The sequence below is a fragment of the Tupaia chinensis genome, unplaced genomic scaffold (genome assembly GCF_000334495.1).
Source record: "Tupaia chinensis unplaced genomic scaffold, TupChi_1.0 Scaffold000415_1, whole genome shotgun sequence".
NCBI classification, from domain to species: Eukaryota; Metazoa; Chordata; class Mammalia; order Scandentia; family Tupaiidae; genus Tupaia; species Tupaia belangeri.
The window spans coordinates 3776890-3797573 of NW_006159920.1; the positions used below are offsets into that span (position 1 = coordinate 3776890).

Consider the following 20684-nt stretch of genomic DNA (forward strand, 5'->3'; position numbering starts at 1 on the left):
AAAGCGCCGCCCTTAGTTTGGGCCGACTACTTACTTGGTGCCATGTGCTCAGAACGGATTCTCCAGGCACTGAGCTACCACGGCCAGGACCAGAGCTATGGGAGAGTGCTCTGGGAGACCCGCAGTGTGCCTAGAATAAATGAGGAGGGGCTCTCGGCCCAGGTGTGGGGCCGGGGAAGGACCTCCAGGGAGGTAACACATGACCTGAGGCCTGAGGATGATGCGGGACCGTGGAGGGCCAAGGTCGAGGGCTCCGAGGTATAGTTTGCCAGAACCTGTCACTCTTCAGCACAGATTTCAGTGTTAATCTGTCACAGGAAATATGCCCAGACAGTTTTATTCTAGGACGTCTGCATGTTCATAGTGAAGCTTCTAAAATTCATGAAATAATAGTAATTGCTTTTTTAAAAATCTCAAAAGTTGATGACTAGTTTTAAAGACGGAACCAGTCTGGGGTGGTAGAATCAGAGGGCCTCACCCAAGAGTAACTACCTCCAAGGATAAAAAGACCACCCAAAGGCATGTGCTGGTGCCAAGCCCCACTGAGAAAGGGACCAGAGAATGGGCAAGTGACGAGAAAGCCCCACGCAGATGACCTAACAGGACCACCCTGCAGTGTGGTGGATAGCAGGAGGCAGGGAGGCCGGGAGGCCAGCCAAGTGGCTACTATCGTGTCCCAGGTTGGAGATGACAATGGCTGAGATCAGGGTGCTGGCAGAGGACAGGGACAGGGTGGAATTCTAAATCGATGCAGAAGGCACGATTTGCTGAAGGATGGATGCCTGCCGTGAGAGAAGAGCTGGAACTCCATGGTCATCCATGGCGGGCCGAGAAACTGGTGACATCGACAAGATCAGAGAATGATGAGGTAGCAGGGAGGTGGAGAGAGGCTGGGAATGTATGTGCTCTTGCCTCGGGTTCAGGGCTGGCCCCTTAGAGTGGTGGCTAAGGGAGCCAAATCCTACATGGACAATGAGGGTTCAAATCTCAGCCGGACAACTTGAAAAACACGTTTTGTATGCCCAGATTCCCGACAGGAGGGAGAGTGGAGGAAAAGGGATCGCGGCATGACCACACTGCATTGGATGGTGCTTTCTCTCCCTCTTGCGTTCTTTCTCTGTCTCTCTCCCTCTCTGTCTCTGTAGAGTGCATGCACCTACTGGAGGAAGGAGGAGGAGTGTTCAAGACAGAGGGGGAATGATCACTCCCATGCTCCCAACACATCAGGTCAGAGAAGGGCCCCTTGGACGGCAGAGCATGTGCTGAGCGCTGTCTCCTGGGGAGGCATTGGGAGAATTAGGTGAGCACTGAAGCGAGGGAAAGGAAGCTAGGCAGCAAGGGACCGCTCTACGCAGAGTGTGACTGGGACGGGGAAGAGGAGGTAGGCAGCAGCGGGTGGGATATATGATCAGGGAGTTATTTCTGTTTTCTGGCTTTGAAATATTTCTAAGGTAGAAGAGCCACAAGCATGTTTGAATGTTGGGGCCAGCAGATGATGCAGCAGTTATGTCACTGGTCTCCTACTTGGCTGGCTGTGGTTCAAATCCCGGACCTGGTGACTTGAAACTCATGCTAGACACATATGTGTGCCCAAGATCCTAGGAGGAGAATGGAGAAGGGACTGTTGTGTGGCCATCTCTCCTGAGGGGTGATTTCTCACTTTCCCTCTCAATGTCTCTGTCTGTCTGTCTCTCTTTCTCTGACGACCAAAAGCCTCTTTTAAAAACAAAAGGAGGGGCTAGCAGGTGGTGAGGTGGTTAAGGCACTGGACACTACCACATGGTTGACCACGGATCAAGTCCTGAACCTGGTGGCTTGCTTTCTCATTTTCACTCTCTCTCGCTGTGTCTCTCTATGATCAAATTAAAATAAATGAATGAATAAATAAAATGAAAATAAATCATTCTTTAAAAAAAAGAAAGAAAGAAGTGAAAGGAAGTTTGAAGACACTGGTCCTGAGAGAAAGTGGGAGGGATCCTGGCCTTTGGAGTGGGGAAAGGTAAGAGAGCTCTCACCTGATAGTTTATTTCTCTGAGGAGACAGTGAGATCTCTTAGATTCTGCCAAAATTAGAGCTGCTTCCCCTTGCACCTAGACTTTAACCTATTGTCTCTTGATCACAATGAAGCTAAATTTCAGGGAAGCAGAGAGGAGCCCAGGGGAATTTGCTGGACTTTCCTTCCTGGTCTATACAATGCCAGTGTTCTGAGGTTTATTCTCCTGCCTCCAGCTTTCTACCTGCAGGTGGCGCTCATTCTGAGACCCAGGCCACTGGGGAGCAGGGAGGAACCTCGCAGAGGGCTGTCCTGGGGCCTTGTCCTCATCTCGCCTCAACCCCCCCCACTCTTCCTAGAGTTTGGGGGTCAGAACTGGGCAAACCGTTTCTTATTTTCCTCCCGTGATCATTTTTTCAAAAATAAAACCAGAGTGAAACTGAAACCCTTCCTCTGCTGTGGAAGTTTTAGCTGGCCATTTCTGGAGCTCTCTCAAGGAGTTCTTGATAGCGATGTGCCTTGCTGCTCCAGGTCTGGTAGTCATTGCTGACAGACAGAGAGGGAGCCACCGAGGTTCAGGATGGCAGGCCTGAAAGCCAAGGAAAGACTTTGTGAAGGAGCGAATTGTTGAACATTGTTAGGCCTGCACTATTTTGTCTTCTAAAATGTGTGTGCCCTGTTCACTGGTGGAAGCCTTCTCCCTCCCACAGCGTGCTTCTCATCTCTCAAGTCACTGTCTCTTATAGGTGCCTGCCTCTTAAAACTCACTTCCTAGTGTTACAGCTCTTTTAGAATTTGTCTAACGGGGGGACCAGCAGTTAGCGTAATGGCTATGTCGCTGGACACCCACGTAGTCGACCACAGTTCCAGTCCCGGACCCACTGGCTTAAACTCACCCAGGGCTGGTGTGCGTGCGTGCCCAAGATCCCGAGAGGAGAATGGAGGAGAAGGGATTGCGGCGTGGCCATCCCCCTAGCGGGGGGGTGATTTCTCGCTTTCTGTCTCTCTGTCTCTCTCTGGCTGGCGAGCACACGCGCCCTATAGCAAAAACCTCTCAAAAAAAAAAAAAAAGAATTTGTCTAGCAGGTTTTCCGGTTTTTACCAGAAAACCCCCCAAAAAAGGCAAAAACAAAAACAAAACTCACTTCTTTCCTAGGAAGCAAGTGTCCTCTCAGGGCCTGAGGTGGAGGGCAGTGGCTTTCTAACACAGGAGCAGCCATGTTCACATCTATGCTTCTCCGTTCTCCTTCCTCCTGGAACCACAGCTAATCTATTTGTTTTGTGTTGCTTGTTCGTTTCCCATACGGCGTGTGTGCTCACTGGAGAGAGAGGCATGATGAGGAGAGTGAGAAATCACCTCCCAGGGGATGGCCATGCTGCAATCCCTTCTCCTCCATTCTCCTCTCAGAAGTTTGGGCACGCAGGCACATGTACCCAGTGTGAATTTGGCCCTGCTGGCTCAAGGCAAAGTTTTTAAAGATCGGCATGATGGGGTCCACAGATGGCAAACTGGTTAAGGCTCTGAACTCCCACATGGCCAACTGTGGTTTAAGTCCTGGATTTGACGGCTTAAAATTCATGGCTGAGGGAACCAGCAGTCAGCATAATGGCTATGTCGCTGGACTCCCACGTAGTTGACCGCGGTTTGCGTCGTGGACCCGGTGGCTTAAAACTCACGCCAGGCGCATGTGCGTGCGTGCCCAAGATCCCGAGAGGAGAATGGAGGAGAAGGGATTGCGGCGTGACCATCCCCCCTGGGGGGTGATTTCTCGCTTTCTGTCTCTATGTCTCTCTCTGTCTGTCTGGTGAGTGCATGCGCCCTATAGTGAAAATTTCTCAAAAAAAAAAGAATAATTCATGGCTGACAAATAATAATAAAATATACAATACTCTGTTGTAATTTTCAAATAGCCAATTGATTCTCAGAAACTATGTCAAAGATTTTTGCCAAACATTTCTAGCCAACCCATGGTTGCGATGAATGAATACATATAGTTCTTAGAAAAGGTAGGTTGATACTTTTGTTTGCATTAACAAGTAAAATAAAAATAAAACAATGAAGATGTATGTCAGAACACTTATTTGTCAGTGACGTGACTCCTTTGCTAAATTGGATGACAACTTTTAAATACTGAATGACCAGTTCCTCAGTTGTATGTGTTCTTTACCCTGTCATCACTACACACATGACACATTTTAAAATTATCTACGTATTCTCCATCACTTGTTCATTCCAGATAAACCACCAGACAATAAATCCAGGCCTGAACTGTAGGTGTTTGCCGATTCCGCTCCAGTGTAAATACCTCCACTCTGGCTGATTTCCAGCGTGATATCACTGAACAAATGAACAATGGCACATTTTCATAGAAGGCCTCTACCATACAGGTACAATAGACATAAATAACTCAAGAACATAGGTCGTGGTAACATGTAGTTAAATAATTAGGATATGGTTTCAGTATTTATCTTTTCTTTTTTTAAATTTATTTTACATTCATTCACTGAGTATCATCACAGCAGACAAAATGTGATTTCCCATCCAGAATATACTGCCTAGTGGCTTAATCATTATCTTTAGAAAATATATGTAATTATAAGAATATACAACGTAATTCTAACTAATGGTGGTTAATTACTGGCTCACAATATTTCTGAAAATTTGACCGTCGGCTCTAATGAGTCAGTAGGAACCGGCTCCAGCAAAAACTACATTTTTCTCCCAGTAGGGTGGTATTGTTAGAACAGTATCAGTACACCCCGTACCTTAATGCAATTGTACTGACACTCCCATAGTCAAATTGATTTTAAAGCTGATTGCCTTCATTCCTCTAGCCAATTAGTCACCAAGACAAAAATTTATTAATCTATTCATTACTTTACACAACTCTCCCCTGGATTAAGTAAAAGCAGTAGTGAAAATTATAAAACAAGGACAAATGTAGTAAAAAAATTAAAGCATAATAATTAATATTGAAACTATGACTAGAAATGAACAAATGACAATGACAATAACAATGACAAAGAATTGGTCATTTCCCAGCCCATTTTGTCCACCTCGTCCCCAGCAACTCCATGTAGGACTAACAGATATTCTTGATCTAAAAGCCCCAAGTTTGTGTGTGTGCGTGTGTATTTATGAGAGTGAGAAAGAGGATTTTTGACAGTCTTGCCATGTCATGATTCTTTTTTTTAATAATTATTTTATTTAACTTTGTTTATTTTTATTTATTTGTTTAAATGACCAGTGAGGGACAGAGTGAGAGAGCGAGAACATGAGAAAGCAAGCCGCCAGGTCTAGGACTTGAACCGTGGTGGGCCATGTGGGAGCCCAGTGCCCTTAACCATCACGCCACTTGCTGGTCCCTCCCCATGTCATGATTCTTAAGGCAAGAAGTTTTTAGTGGATTATAGAGGACTTGCAATGCTGGTAAGAAGAGAAGGTTGTAATAAAATTTCAAGAAAAAAACCATGAGCTGACTCAGTGGTGCACTAGTAAAGCACTGTTTAAGTGGCGATCAAGGGTTCAGTTCCCCAGTCTACCTGTATGTACTGGGCATTCGCGTCCATGATCCTGGCTGGCTGAGAAGGCTGGGGAGGCTGTGGATGAGCGGGAAAGCAGTGTAAGACCCTGGTGAGGGTGAGTCTCTATCTCTCTCTATTTCTCTCATAAAAGAAAGAAATAAACTTTAAAAAAATAAATAAATAAAGAGGATGCAGTGGTTAAGGCACTGAACTCCCACATGGTTGACTGCAGTTTGAATCCCAGACCTGGAGACTTGCTTTCTCACTTTCCCTTTCTCTCTCTCTCTGGTCAAATTAAAATAATAATAATAATAGAATTAAATAAATAACTCTTTATTTATTTTTTTTGGAGAGGTTTTTGCTATAGGGCGCATGTGCTTTCCAGACAGACAGAGAGAGACAGAGAGATAGAAAGCGAGAAATCAAAAAAAAAGGAATGGCCACGCAGCAATCCCTTCTCCTCCATTCTCCTCTCGGGATCTTGGGCACACACACACAAGTGCCCGGCATGACTTTAAGTCACCGGGTCCAGGACTTGAACCGTGGTTGACTACATGGGAGCCCAGCGACATAGCCATTATGCTAACTGCTGGTTCCAATAAATAACTCTTAAAAAATAATGAAGAGGGCTAACAGTGGTATAGAGGTTAAGGGACTGGACCCCACATGACCGACCCTGTGGTTCAAATCCCTAACCCAGCAGTTTGAAAATCGTAGCCAGCGCTTGTGTGTGCATGCCCCAAATCCTGAGGATATTGAAGGAGAGAGGATTATGGCATGCCTATCCCTACTGTGGAGTGATTTCTCCCTTTCCCTCTCTCTCTGGCAAGCACACACACCCTATAGCAAAATAAATAAATAAATAAATAATAAATAAATAAATAAATAAATAAAATGAGAATAAATAAAAAAAAGAAAAACAAAAGTAACAATAAAAACTGGTAGAACTGAGTAATCTGAAAATCAAAAGAAATCATTGCGTTTCAGGATGAATTATCCGAAAAGTTACCCAGATACATCCCTGCTAAATTCTTGAATAATAAAGACAGAAGATATTTCCAAAAGTTTAATCAAAACATCTAATCTTACCTGCCACCTTAGATTTTACAATGACCTCAGATCATACAACTCAAGGAAATAATTTGTTTATATTACCATTATACTGTTGGGCTGTTGGAAAAGCCATGGCACATTTTTGCGTAGAAAACCAGAAAAATACATTGTAACTTTTCTGACAACTCAATAGAAGACAAAGGTATTTTCTTTGAAGTCTTAAAAAAAAAACTTCAGCAACAGAAAAATGATGAAGAATGTGTAGAAATGAATAATATAAGCTTAATACTTCAATTCAGCCTTGCAGACAGAGTTAGGAAATACCTCTAATTCCAATCAACATCCACAGGGTTTTTTCTCTCTTTTCATTCCATTATCTATATCACTTTACCTCACAGAATGAATATTCTTCCAGCGTATGTATGTATGTATGACTTTCGCTTTCTTTTTAATGCATACTACACATGTAATCTCTATCTATTTATATCACATGTAGCATACTACATATATAATCTCTATTTATATCCAATTCTATACACACAGGTATGTGTTGCTTTTGGTTATTAATATACCCTGCAAGTTATTCTATGCCAGATCACAGGGATCTATCTCACTCTTATTTTATTTTATTTATTTAGTGTTTTGCTATAGGGTGCATGTGCTCACTGTAGACAGAAATAGAGAGAAGGAAAGTGAGGAATTACCTTTTGTGGGGGATGGCAATACCATAATCTTTTCTCTTTCATTCTCCCCTCAGGATTTTGGGAACACACGCACATGTGCCCAGCATGTTTCTCAAGTCACCAGGTCTAAGACTTGAGACCGAGTCGGCCATGAGGGTTCCAGCTGCCTTAACCTTCACTACCAGCGGGCCCGTTCCTCGTTCTTTCTTACAGTTCCCTAGTGCACTGTGGTGTGGATATACAGAGTTTATTTCTGCATCGCATGAGATCGCTAATGATGTGCTATTACAAATGAGTAGTATTGTACATTTGTTTGCTTTGTTATTATTTCCACTTTACAATGAGGAAACTGAAAAATAAAAAAAAAGTTTCTTCTGCCTCTTACATTTGAGTCTAGTTCTAATCTGAGGCCAAGCTAATGACACAGTATTTACGTGCACCGAATAACAAAGCTGTAGTGAGAGCGTGGACAAACAGGCTCTCGTACGTGGCAGAGGATTTGTTAGCTTCTCTTGTAATGTTATTATTTTTTCTTATCTTCTTTTCCTTCTGCTTAATTTGAGGCTGTACAGACTTGAGATTTTCTGCATCTTCCCAGGGACTGGTTCCTTGTTGTCATCAGTGAGTGACAGTCTTACTCCCTATCAGTTCTCATTGCCCCAAAGTCCATGTTGTCTTATATTAATATCGCTATAATCACTTTAATCTGGCTCATTCCTGCCAAGTGGGATAGTTTGAATAGATTGGTTACTTAACAACTCTCCCTCCTTGCCAGGAGAATTTTAATTTGTTTACAACCTGAGCCACAGAATGTTTATTTTACAATAGATTCCCTTTAACCCCACACTTAACTGATAAATGGGCTAAGTCAGTTTTAGTAATCTCATTTCCTTCTTTGGGATTGATTTAGGGAAGGCCACGTGACCCAGTTCTAGGCAAAAAGACATAAAGTGAAGTCCGTTGTCTGATCCTAGACAACACCATTTTCCTCCATAGAAAGAGACACTTGAGAAAGATTTTTCCCTTACCTTTTATTTTCAAAGAATTACTTATTTATTTAATTCCATTTATTGCTATTATTATTATTATTATTATTATTTAATTTGACCAGAGAGAAAGAGAGAGAGAGAGAAAGAGAAAGTGAGAAAGTAAGCCACCAGGTCTGGGACTTGAACCATAGTCGGCCATGTGGGAATCCAGCGCCTTTAACCAGCACGGCACCTGCCGGTCCCACCTTTTTAAAAATTTTTTAATATGTTATTAGGTGGGAAGTGATGGTGGGAGATGCTGGGACCATTTTGTAACCAAGGTCAGTATCTCTGAAACACTGAGAATGGTAGACTGGAGAAGTACCAGGTCGTCAGAAAAGTCACGATGCAAAAATGCGTCGTGACTTTTCTGGCGACCCAGTAGAAAGTGGCTGGATCTTTGATGGCACTGGTGACCTACAGAACCAATCTTAGAAGCACTTACCTCAACATTATTATAAACTGAGTAAAAAATGTCCTTGTTATTTAAGCCTCTTTTCGTTACATAACGAGTTACATATAGCTAAGAGTATTCTGCGATATAGCTGAGTAACTTTTTTGCCACCTTTCTGTCAAATTTTCTATGTCCTTAGTTTAGGTATGTCTTTTGTTAACAGAATGTGATAAATTGTATACAATCCAGTCTGACATTTAATTGGTAAAAATAAATTTATTGACATTATAACTGACTGATAGTTGGATTTATTCCCATTTTATTTTGTGAATTCTTTAACTATTTCTCCTTGACTATTTTTCTTCTTGTCTTATATTTGTTTGATAATTTTTCTTAATCATCTCTTTTACTTCTTGAATTTACAAATTCAGGATCTATTCTTTTGTATATTATAGACTTAACATAAATCTGAATTAATATATCTCAAACAACACAAAGAACTGAGTAAAATTTACCCCCATGTCTTGTTATCATTTGCTATTGTGTTGCTGTTTTTTAATTTTTTAATTTTCCAGAAGGTACATATACTTGCCAGAGAGAAACAGAGAGAGAGAAAGAGAGAGAAAGTATCTCTCAACAGGGCACAGTCATGCCACAATCCCTTCTCCTCCAATCTTCTATCCTGTTGTGATCTGGAGCCTGAAGGCACACATATCCAGCATGTTTTTCAAGCTGCTGGAGCAGGGATTCAAACAGTGGTTGGCCATGTTGGATCTGGCTCCTCTAACCACTAGGCAATGGGACCAGCTCAATGTCTTTAATCTTTTTTTTTTTTTTTGGAGAGGTTTTCAGGGTGTGTGTGCGTGCCAGAAAGACAGAGAGAGACAGAGAGACAGAAAGCAAGAAATCACTCCCTAGGGGGATGGCCACACCGCAATCCCTTCTCCTCCATTCTCCTCTTGGGATCTTGGGCATGTATGCATATGCACCTGGCTTGAGTTTAAGCCACCAGGTCTGGGACTCAAACCATGGTTGATTACATGGGAGTCCAGTGACATAGCCATTACGCTAACTGCTGGTCCCTCAATGTCTTTCATCTTAAAGGTAATTTTTATTTTGAAATAATTAAAACCTTACTGAAAAATTGCAAGAATAGTACAAAGAGCATTTTCCCCCCTTAACAAGCTGAAAGCAAGTAGCTAAATGGATACCCCACCATCCTGAATGTATTAGAGCAGGAGGTGGTAAACTGGCCTTCCGGCCAAATCCAGCCCTGTGTCTATAAAGTTTCGGTGGACACAAACCACATACTGTCTTTGGCTTCTTTCACACTTCCATGGCAAAGGTGAATAGTTCCAACAGAGACTGTATGGCCTGCAAAGCCTAAGTTCGCCAACTTCCTGCTTAGAACACAATGTCTATGAAAAGGAGCTTCTCCTAAGTCCTCCTATGTAATAGCTACAACTATAAGATAATGGTGCATTCTCTCAGGCCCACAGGCCCATTTCATTTCACCAATCGTCTCATAACATCTTTTGTAGCAAAGGACTGAGTTCAGAATCATGAATTACACATAGTTGGTATGGCTCTCTGGTCTTCTTCATGGGGTGATCAAGTCATTCTGGTTTGCCCCAAGGACAGTCTTAATTTTGCAGTGAAAGTTTGACTTCTCAGGAAATTTCTCAGTCCTGGGAAATTCAGACAATAGTTACCCTCCTTTTTCAATCTGGAACAATTCGTCAGTCATTCCTCGACTTCCGTGACCATGACACGTTTGAAAATTATAACACAGTTGGATAGTAGGATGAGCCTCGGTATGGATTTGTCTGATATTTCTTCACGATTTGGTTTGGGTTATTGACTTTTGGCAGGAATATCACACAAGTTATAAGACACTCTACTAGTATCCTATCCATATGTCCAATTGCTGGTAATGTTAACTTTTTTTTTTTTTAAGAGAGGTTTTTCACTATAGGGTGCATGTGCTTGCTGGAAAGACAGAGAGAGACAGCATGACAGAAAGACAGAAAGTGAGAAATCACCCCCAGGAGGGGATGGCCACATCACAATGCCTTCTCCTCCATTCTCCTCTCGGGATCTAGGGGGCGCATGCACACATGCCCGGTGTGAGTTTAAGTCAGGTGTGGGATTCAAACTGCGGTCAACTATGTGGGAGTCCAGCGATGTAACCATTATGACATCTGCTGGTCCCTGGTAATGTTAACTTTGATGATCTGATTAGATGACATCTGCCAGCTAACTTTTCAGGTATAAAAGCCTTCATAATTAACAAGTATTTTATGAGGCAGTATGCCGTGTTCTTTTTTTTTTTTTTTGAGAGATTTTCACTGTAGGGCGCATGCGCTCGCCAGACAGACAGAGAGAGACATAGAGACAGAAAGCGAGAAATCACCCCCCAGGGGGGATGGTCACGCTGCAATCCCTTCTCCTCCATTCTCCTCTCAGGATCTTGGGCACGCACGCACACGCGCCCGGCGTGAGTTTTAAGCTACCGGGTCCGGGACACGAACCGCGGTCGACTACGTGGGAATCCAGCGACAAAGCCATTACGCTAACTGCTGGTTCCCTGCCGTGTTCTTTTGACATGTCCCTATCACCCTTACTTTCTGCATACTGTGTTCTATGCTCATCTCATACCTCCCGACTTTAAGTCTGGGGTCAGCCATTATTCTGAGGAATGTTGTGTTTGCTGATGTTATAATGTTACTGAGGCAGGAAGAAAGCTGAAAAACAGAAGTGAGTAAGGGGGCTGGAGAAACTGTGGCTAGTTACAAAAACTGATCAGGGCAGGGAATTCCCCACGTGAGGTAATGTAGGTGGGAGATTTTTCAGTGAGAGATGCCTAGCTGATAGCCAATGAGATAAATCAGTGGGCCCATCCACACTTGATATAACTAATAAGATGAATCAGTGGGCCCAGGTACATTTGAAATATAGCCAATGGCATCAAAGCAATTAGTGGGCCTAGCCAATGACCAACTGGTCAAGGAATTATTAACCCCATGGAAGGTGATCTCTGAGATCCTTGAGCCACTCTTTCTCCCTTGCACTCTGTTTGCTCCTACCTCTTGGGAGTGTACTTTCACTTTTACTTAATAAGGCGTCCTTCACTTTTATTATTGGTGTGTTTCATTCAATTCCTTGTGTGAAACACCAAAAACCTAGACAGCCAGCCTGCAAGATTGTCATCTCAGGCTTTGTCAGTGGACAGTGCTAGGGCACACATGTGAGCACGCACACATGCACACACACGCTGCCTTTGCGAATTCTGTATCTTTATGTACTCAAAATGATGGATTTGTGCTGATACCTCTAGTCCAATCCATTACCACAGAGTTCATTCCAATTTTCTTCTTTTCAGTGGTGGGACCAGCAGTTAGCATAATGGCTATGTCGTTGAACTCCCACATAGTTGACCGCGGTTCGAGTCCTGGACCCTGTGGCTTAAACTCACACCCAGGCACGTGTGCATGTGTGCCCAAGATCCCGAGAGGAGAATGGAGGAGAAGGGATTGCGGCATGGCCATCCCCACTGGGGGGTGATTTTTCGCTTTCTGTCTCTATGTCTCTCTCTATCTTTCTGGCGAGCACATGTGCCCTACAGCAAAATATAAAACTCAAAAAAAAAATATTTCAATGTTGTCCTTCTTCCACACAGTCTTGAATTTAGGGTATTTGGATGTCCTTCTCCAGATTCCAGTCCACGCTGTAATCTCCTGGACTCTTGCGTCTGTGGTCCAGTTTCTACGTTGCTCCTGGGCTGTTAATACAGAGAGGTCTTCCCTCACTCCTTAGATTGAAAGTTAAAAGATGGTGGCTACCGGGGGACCAGCAGTTGGCCAGTAATGGCTCTATCGCTGGACTCCCATGTAGTTGACCGTGGTTAGAGTTCCGGACCTGGTGGCTTAAACTCAGCTGGGCATATGTGCGTGTGTGCCAAAGATACCGAGAGGAGAATGAAGGAGAAAGGATTGGGGCATGGCCATTCCCCTGGATGGGAGGTGATTTCTCGTCTTCTGTCTCTCTGTCTCTCTCTGTCTTTCTGGAGAGTGCATGCGCCCTATAGCAAAAAAGAAAAAGAAAAAAAGATGGTGGCTACCAAACCAAAGCCTACCCTGAGAACTGCCTATGAAAATTTTAAATTAGATACTAACATTTCAGAAATGTGAGTTTTGATATGAAACCCTAGATTTACAGCTTTTCTTGGAAGAAAATGGATGGTTTGTTAACACTTGGTTCATCTCCTCACATGTCAGCAATCAACCGGGGCCAGCACCAGCTGACTCCTGGCTTCCATTCACTCAAGTTGCCTCTCAGCCCACTCCACCATTTGCATTAAGCTCCAGTCTCCCTAGACATCTGGGTTTGCAACCCCTTGTCCTAAAGAGCCCCCTCCTCTCATTGCCCCCTTCCAGGCTCCTACCACTTGCTTTAGGCTACCCACACAAACTCAAAATTCCCCTCACTTTCATTGTACTTAATAATTCAGCTTTCTCTAGGAATCTTGCTTACACACCTAATCACCCAGCCCAGCGATCAGCAACCTTTTTCTATAAAGAGCCAGATAGTAAACATTTTAGGCTATGCAGGCCACGTAGTTTCTTTGGCAACTACTCGATTCTGTTCTCCTACCTCAGAAGCAGCTATTAGAGAAATGTAATTAAAACCCAATCTGCTGCCAACCCGGAAAACCTCTCCACAATGTAGAAGAGAAAGAAGAGTTTAATTATTGAATACACATTAAGCCAGAATGTGATGCTTATCTACTGAAAAGATTTGAAAGGTAGAAGGAAGTCTGACAGACATTGTCACCCACCCTATAGCCACACTCATATCATACCCCAGGCCCTCCCTAACAGTGTTTTTCCTTAAGTAACAGAATGCATGCCAATAGTTAAGATAAGACCTCTAGGGAACCAGCAGATGGTGTAATGATCATGTCGCTGGACTCCCACATAGTTGGCCGTGGTTTTGAGTCTTGGACTCAGCAGCTTAGAACTCACGCTGGTCGCATGTGTGTGCGTGCCCAAGCTCTCAAGAGGATGATGGAGGAGAAGGGACTGAGGCATGGCCACTCCACCATATCTAATAAAAAAACTAAGACCTCTACTCAAAAGCCTAGCATGAGCCAGCAGGAACCAAAATGGTGCCTGGGAAGACTATTGCCTAACCTTCAAACTCACCATACCCTCCTGGTTCTGCATTAGCATGCTCCACAGCACACCTACCAGCACCATGGTCTCCAGGGTTATGACCAGAAATGGCCTTATAAGGAGAAACATGAGGTTACAGGATTCCAGGAAATTCTCGTCTTTTCCAAGAAAAAGCATATTCCTCCCCTCTGTGGCCCTCTTCCATCCACTCATGACTCCATTTGCTATATCTTAAACTCTCCAGCTCAAGATGAGCGAGAAGTAGGTTTATGAGCTGGACTCCTGCTTCTGCACCCCTTGGACATTGAATAAATCTTGTGACATGACACTAGTTGACCAATGTTGGAGTCAACTAATGCTGACTCCATGACGCTGAACGGCAAATGATCCCATCTTTGGGAAAACATTAAAATTGGTAGTCATACATCTCATCATACATGTTACCAAGATAAATGATAGCTAGTCGTCAAGAGGACTTGATAATACCATTTGTCATACATGGTTCCTCTAAATTCACCTGGTAATTAGGGCCACCATCTGTCTTAACTAATTGACCATATCCAAAGGAATAATAAAATTTCTCATGCCTCGATGACAGGTGGGTAGTTAAGACTTGGACCTAGATACCAGCTGAAGGCAGGAGCCCAAGGAAACTGGGAGATAAGGGAATTCAATGTCCCACAAAGAAAATCTCATTATAGAAATATCAAATTTTTTTTAAAAACTTACCTCTATCAATTTACCTCTATCAATCATCACCCAACTAAAAACATTTCCTAAGTCTGTCCTTTTCCCACCTTACCTATATATATTCACGGGTTCTTTTCCAGTCATAATGGAAGTGTTTGTTCAATTTGGTATTCTTCCTTTTTCTTTTTTCTTGTTTTTTTAAAGAGATGTTTTTGCTTGCCAGAGAGACAGAGAGGTAGAAAGACAGAAGGTGAGAAATCATTGCCAAGGGAGTGACCACGCCACAATCCCTTCTTCTCCATTCTCCTTTCAGGATTTTGGACATGCACGCACACGCACCCAGCGTGAGTTTTAAGCCACCAGGTCTGGGACTCAAACCACGGTCGACTACATGGGAGTCCAGCAATGTAAATATTATGCCATCTGTTGGTCTCTGTATTCTTCCTTTTATATAATATGATTTAACCAAATATTTTCTATGTCTTGTATCATCTTTACATTCATCATTTTAGTATATCACTAAAATATGTCATTTTGACATACCATAGTTGGCTTCTACCTACCTGCATTGTCAGGATCTTAGCTTTCTTCAAGTGTTTACTATCATAAAATAAACATACGTATATATTTTTGGGTTTTATTCAATATTATTTCCTCAGGATAGATTCTATTACTTGGTCAGAGGTTAGCATATTTATGATTCTTTCAATAAAGTACCATTTTGCCCTTCAGATAGACTGGATCAATTTACATTGCTATCATTAATGCATGAGCATATCTGCTTTCCTGAAGCCTTGCAGGCTTTGACTTTTAAACTTTTTAAAAGTTTTTCTAATTCTTTTTTAGTTACAAAATGAAGCTTCACAGTAGGTTTAATTTGAAACTATTTTACCAACAAGATTGACTGCATATTTTTAAAATCATGATGGCCTTTCTTCTTCTTGAACTGTCTTTTAATTCTTTGTTTAATGGACAGGGGTTATTTTAACCTATTTGTACGTTCTCTTGATACTTTTTAGTTATTGAACTTTTGTCTTTATGTGCAAATATTTTCTCCACTCTTCTGAATTTTTAAATTGCAACTTCATTTGTATTCATTCCATCAAAGCTAAATCTGTAATGAACCTGTCCATCTTTTTTTCATTTCCATTCCATCAGTGGTCAAAAAGTGATTTCCCCTAGTACTAGTCTTTTATAAATGTGTATTTGTTTTTATTTTTAAGGATTTAACTCTTGATCCACCGTGAATTTATTCATAGAGTGTGGAGAGCCACATGCACCAAAATGGCTGAAATGACTTTCACACGATGACCTCTGGACTTCCCTGTTCCAGGAGTAAACAATCCGCCCCTAGGCTCCCCAACCTAGCTAACATCCGCAAGCAGCTTCTCAATCAGGTCCCGAGACAGCAATCCACCCCTAAGCCCCGCCCCCTGGTTAATGCCCCCTGACAAAACAATCAACTACTGGTCCAAAATATATCCTTCATTTACATATTGGGCAACCAATTACCACCCTGCTGTGTATATAAGAATGTTCTCTGGTCCTCAATAAACAAGCGACCGTATACCATTCAGGACTGTGACACTGTGTCGCTCCCGTGTTGTGACGCTGTGCCAGTTCCAGACCTCCACTCTCTCACTCAGGTAACCTGTTCGATTGTCCCGCAGCCGGGACAATAGAGTGTGTTGGAAAGCATGGTCTTTTAAATACTCTTGTTATTGTTATTTCTTCTATACCATGGGTCAAACTGGTTACCAGTACATTTTTTTAAAGATAATGTATTTATTTCTTCTGAGAGAGAGAGAAGGACAGAAAGACAGGTACCCTGAACAGGATCTTCTCACCACAATCTACCCCCAGCCTCAGCCAGCCGGGATCATGGGTATGTATGTGTGCCCAGCATGCACCGTGAGGTCCCAAAACTCAGACCCAGGACTTTCTCAATCAGGTCCAGTTGTGTTACTGCTACAGCACTGCCTGGGTCCCTACCAGTATTTTTTTTTTAAAGTTTATTTGTATGTTTCTTCTATGAGCGAGAGAGACAGAGATAGAAGCGTCCCCAGGAGGGTTCCTATGCTGCAATCCACTCCCAGCTTTAGCTAACTCCTGATCATGGGCACACGTGCACTCAGCACACTCAGGAAATCTCCAGACACAAACCCGGAACCTTCACCTGTGGGTCAACCTCAGGGACCATTGCACTTTACCATTATGCCACTGTCTGCGCCCCGCCCCCCAACCCAGTACATTCAATGTGTTCTAGGACAAATTCTTCTCACGATCCTTCTTGAATTTGAAATAGCCTTTGATATTCCTGTCCATTTATTTTCCCATATGAGATAAAATTTATATGAATTTTAGGAAGCCTCTTCATTTGAACTGGTGGCTGATCACCTGAATCCAATGACGGACTGAGCAGAGTCGAGGCTGAGTTGCAGCCTGGTAAGCCTCAGTTTACCTTGATTTCATTCCTGTCTCTTCAGGATTTTCAATTAAATCCTAGTATATTCTTCATTCCCCTCCCCCTGGCGAGTCCCTTTGTTTTCAGATGATTTCTGAAGCCTCTATTCTGCTTCTAATTTTAGATTCTAGGCTGGTGCTCCCCCAGAATTTACCAGAAGTTCTCTGAGGACTTTCCAGATCTCCAAAAGCCCTGCTGGTCTCTGCCTCTCAGAAGTGGTCTTCCATGGATGCCAGGCCTGGGGTTTTCAGCCTTTGGGCCATGCATGGATGCAGCAAATGTTCCCTGGTAAAGTGGCCACAAAACTCAGCTCTTGGGAACCAGCAGATGGTGTGGTGGTTAAGGTGCTGGACACTCCCACATGACCAACCACAGTTCGAGTCCCGGACCTAGCAACTTCCTTTGGATTGAAAGCAAGATTTGTGTGGTCTAGGGAGCTTCCTTCGCGTTTATGTACCTTTCTGCTCCTCTTTACAGTGTTTTCTTCTTTATTCATCGAAGAGCATATACACAGTGCACGTTTTAATTTGACCACACACACACACACACACACACACACACACACTGAGAGAAAGTGAGAAAGCAAGCCACCAGGTTCAGGACTCGAACTATGGTTGGCCATGTGGGACTGTCTAGTACCTTAACCACCATGCCACCTGCTGACCCATTGTTTGTCTGTTTTAATTTGCCAGAGGGTGTGTGTTTGAGAGAGAGAGAGAGAGAGAACCACCCATGACGCAGAATCACACCGTGATCCCTTCGTTCTTCCCCACCTCTCCCTCCTGTCAGGATTTGGGGCACAGAGTCACATGTTCCTGGCATGATTTTCAAGCTGCCACATCCAGGACTCACTGTATGGTCAACCATGTGAAAGCCAGATCCCTTAACCACTAAGCCATGGGGCTGCCCCGATTTTTTGTTTGTTTGTTCATTTTTACTTTAATTTTATTCGTTCCATAAATAGAGCTCGCTGACAGAGTACTGATGCTGTGACCTATCCCGAGCCTTTCGCCAGTCCCATGTCATGGGCGTACATGTGCCCAGTGCACCCAGGAGGTCTCCGGATGTGAACCAGCAACCTTCTCTCGCAGCGTTACCTCACAGAGTACAGAGTTTTACCTCTGCTCCGCTGTCAGGTTCTTTTCCAGTTCGTATTGATGTAGCAGCTCCTCTCTGCCATAAATAGATGCTTTCTCTATTTTGCTCTGATTTCCTGTTTGTTTTAGATGGGAACTCCGTCTGCCACTAGCTAATTCATCCCACTTGAAAACAAGTTTATTTCACATTAAGCATTTTCATTTTACCTTCTTATATTTTAAAACCCCAGAATCTTTATTTGCTTGCTTGTTTGTGTGTTTTGCTATGGGGTATGTGTACTGGCAAGTGCAATCCAGTGCACTCAAACCCAGGAGTCAGCCAAGTGCAATCCAGTGCACCAGCCACCATGCCACCTGCTGGTATAAAGACCCAGACATTTAATTGTGTTTGATATAGTCCTCAGGAAAGCCTACCCTGGCCTCTTGGATTCAGATAAGTACACTTTCTAGTACCTTCTACTTCTCTCCAAGGAAGCGGTGATTCTGCTAGTAGACTGCTTTGGACTCAAACTGCAACTCTTCCCTGAGTCTCCAGCTAGCTAGCCTACCCCATATTATATATTTTGGCCTTGCCTAGTCTCTACAATCCTGGGAGCCTGTTCTTTAAAATAAATTTCTCCACATATGAAAACATCCTATTGGTTCTGTTTCTCTAGCGAACAGTGATTAATACACATATTTACTTTGTGGGACAAGTTACAAGGGTTTTTGTTTTGGTTTGGTTTTGGAGAGGTTTTGGCTGTAGGGCGCGTGCACTCGCCAGGAAGACAGAGACAGAGAAACAGAAAGCGAGAAATCACTCCCCAGGGGGGATGGTCACGCCGCAATCCCTTCTCCTCCATTCTCCTCTCGGGATCTTGGGCACGCATGCACACACGCCCAACTTAAGTTTAAGCCACCAGGTCCGGGACTCGAACTGCAGTCGACTACATGGGAGTTCGGCGACATAGCCATTATGCCAACTGCTGGTCCCTTTTTAATTTTTCTCTTAAATTTTTATAACTGAAGGGCAAAAATGATCCAGAAGCTCTTACAGCAAAATACGGTTAAAAGTTGTAGTAGATATGAAATGCATACATAACTTGCATTCTTTTTCTTTTTTTCAAGGGTCAGGCAGTGGAGCAGCAGTAATGCAGCTGGGCTCACATGGTTTCAGCTCCAGAATCTCCCCGAGTATGACTGGGACACGTGTGTGCCTGTGATCTGGACTGGCTGAGCTTAGGGATGGACTGTGGTGTGAAGACCCTGTTGGGGGCACCTGTCTCTCTGTCTCTTCATTTCTTTAAATAAATAAATACTTCAAACATTAAAATTAGGGACCAGCAGATTCTACAGTATGGCTACTTCCTTGGAGAATGTGGAATGGAGAGCACATGGAGTGTTCTGGGGTCCTATGGGTGTCTGTTCACACCGCAGAAGGACGGGGCTCAACCAAAGTGACTCACTTACCCTCCATCAGCGACAGAAACCTGACTCACCTTCAAAATGGATAGAGTGGTGGCCACAGCCCACTCTTGGAGATGACTGCCAGAGGAGGGACCGTGTCAAATAACCTGAACTCTCCACCCTTCCTGAAAGGGGAGCTAAGGATTCTCCTAGGGCAAAGATTTGTGTTGAATCCATGTTGATACTCCCTTTTTTAAATTTGGTAATCACTTTGCTTATAGATTTTAAATTTATTATCTATTTCATCTTTCCATTTGCTTTTTATTTTCTTGGTAAGAGGGCATATACACTTGCCAGAGAGACTGAGAGAGAGGGAGAGGAAGAAATCAGCCATCAATGGGGCATGGTCATGCTACAATCCCATCTCTTCCATTTTTTCCATCTTGTTGGAATTTGGGGCAAGCATTAACATGTGCCCAATATGTTTTCCAAGCTGGGACTGGAATTAAAACTATGGTTGGCCAAGTGGGATCTGATTCCCTTAATCATCAGCCTACAGGGCTGGCCCTCTTTTTATTTTGTTTTATGTGTTTTTGATTGTGCCTTATCTGAAGGATACCTGAAGACCCTGACTTGCTCTCCAAGTGGTTGCTCCAGTTTACATTTTCACCAGTAACGTGGGAATTCTAGTTGTCCCACATTCACATCAATACTCGATATGAGGAGGCTTCAAAACTTTTGCAGAAAAACAGAATTAAAGTATGAGTAAGCAAAAAAGAAAAGAAAAAGAGTATGAGTTTATTTTGGCACAATAAGTGAAGTCCATGCATAATTTTTCATAATATTTAGCATTTTTCCATGAACTTTTTAAAGATTGTCAGGTCTTTGCATTTCCATACGCTAATAGATACAAGATAATATTGCACCATTGTTTTAATGATGTTGATCATTAAAATTATTGGGGCCAGCAGATGGCCTGGTAGCTAAGGTGCTGGACTCCCACAGGGTGGACCTAGGAGGAGAATGGAGGCAAAGGGATTGTGGTATGACCATCCTCCCTTAATTTCTCACTTTCCTTCTCACTGTCTCTCTCTCTGGTGGGGGTGCACACCTTATGTCCAAAACCTTAAATACAAACAAACAAACAAAAAAAAACACAACTATTTACTGGTCATTCCTGTTTCCTCTTCTGTGAAT

At 43.1% G+C, this 20684-nt stretch overlaps 1 long non-coding RNA gene and 2 pseudogenes across 1 annotated transcript; all 3 read left to right on the forward strand.

Annotated features, from left to right (window-relative positions):
• Positions 1–2765: 2765 nt before the first annotated feature.
• On the forward strand, positions 2766–2843 carry LOC114008919 (uncharacterized; annotated as a pseudogene).
• A 220-nt stretch (positions 2844–3063) lies between these two features.
• On the forward strand, positions 3064–3107 carry LOC114008917 (uncharacterized; annotated as a pseudogene).
• A 13811-nt stretch (positions 3108–16918) lies between these two features.
• LOC114008911 (uncharacterized) lies at positions 16919–19321 on the forward strand. The gene is made up of 3 exons (XR_003550393.1): positions 16919–16985; positions 17129–17292; positions 19209–19321. It is a non-coding gene; the product is annotated as an uncharacterized LOC114008911 (long non-coding RNA).
• The last annotated feature ends 1363 nt before the right edge of the window (positions 19322–20684 follow it).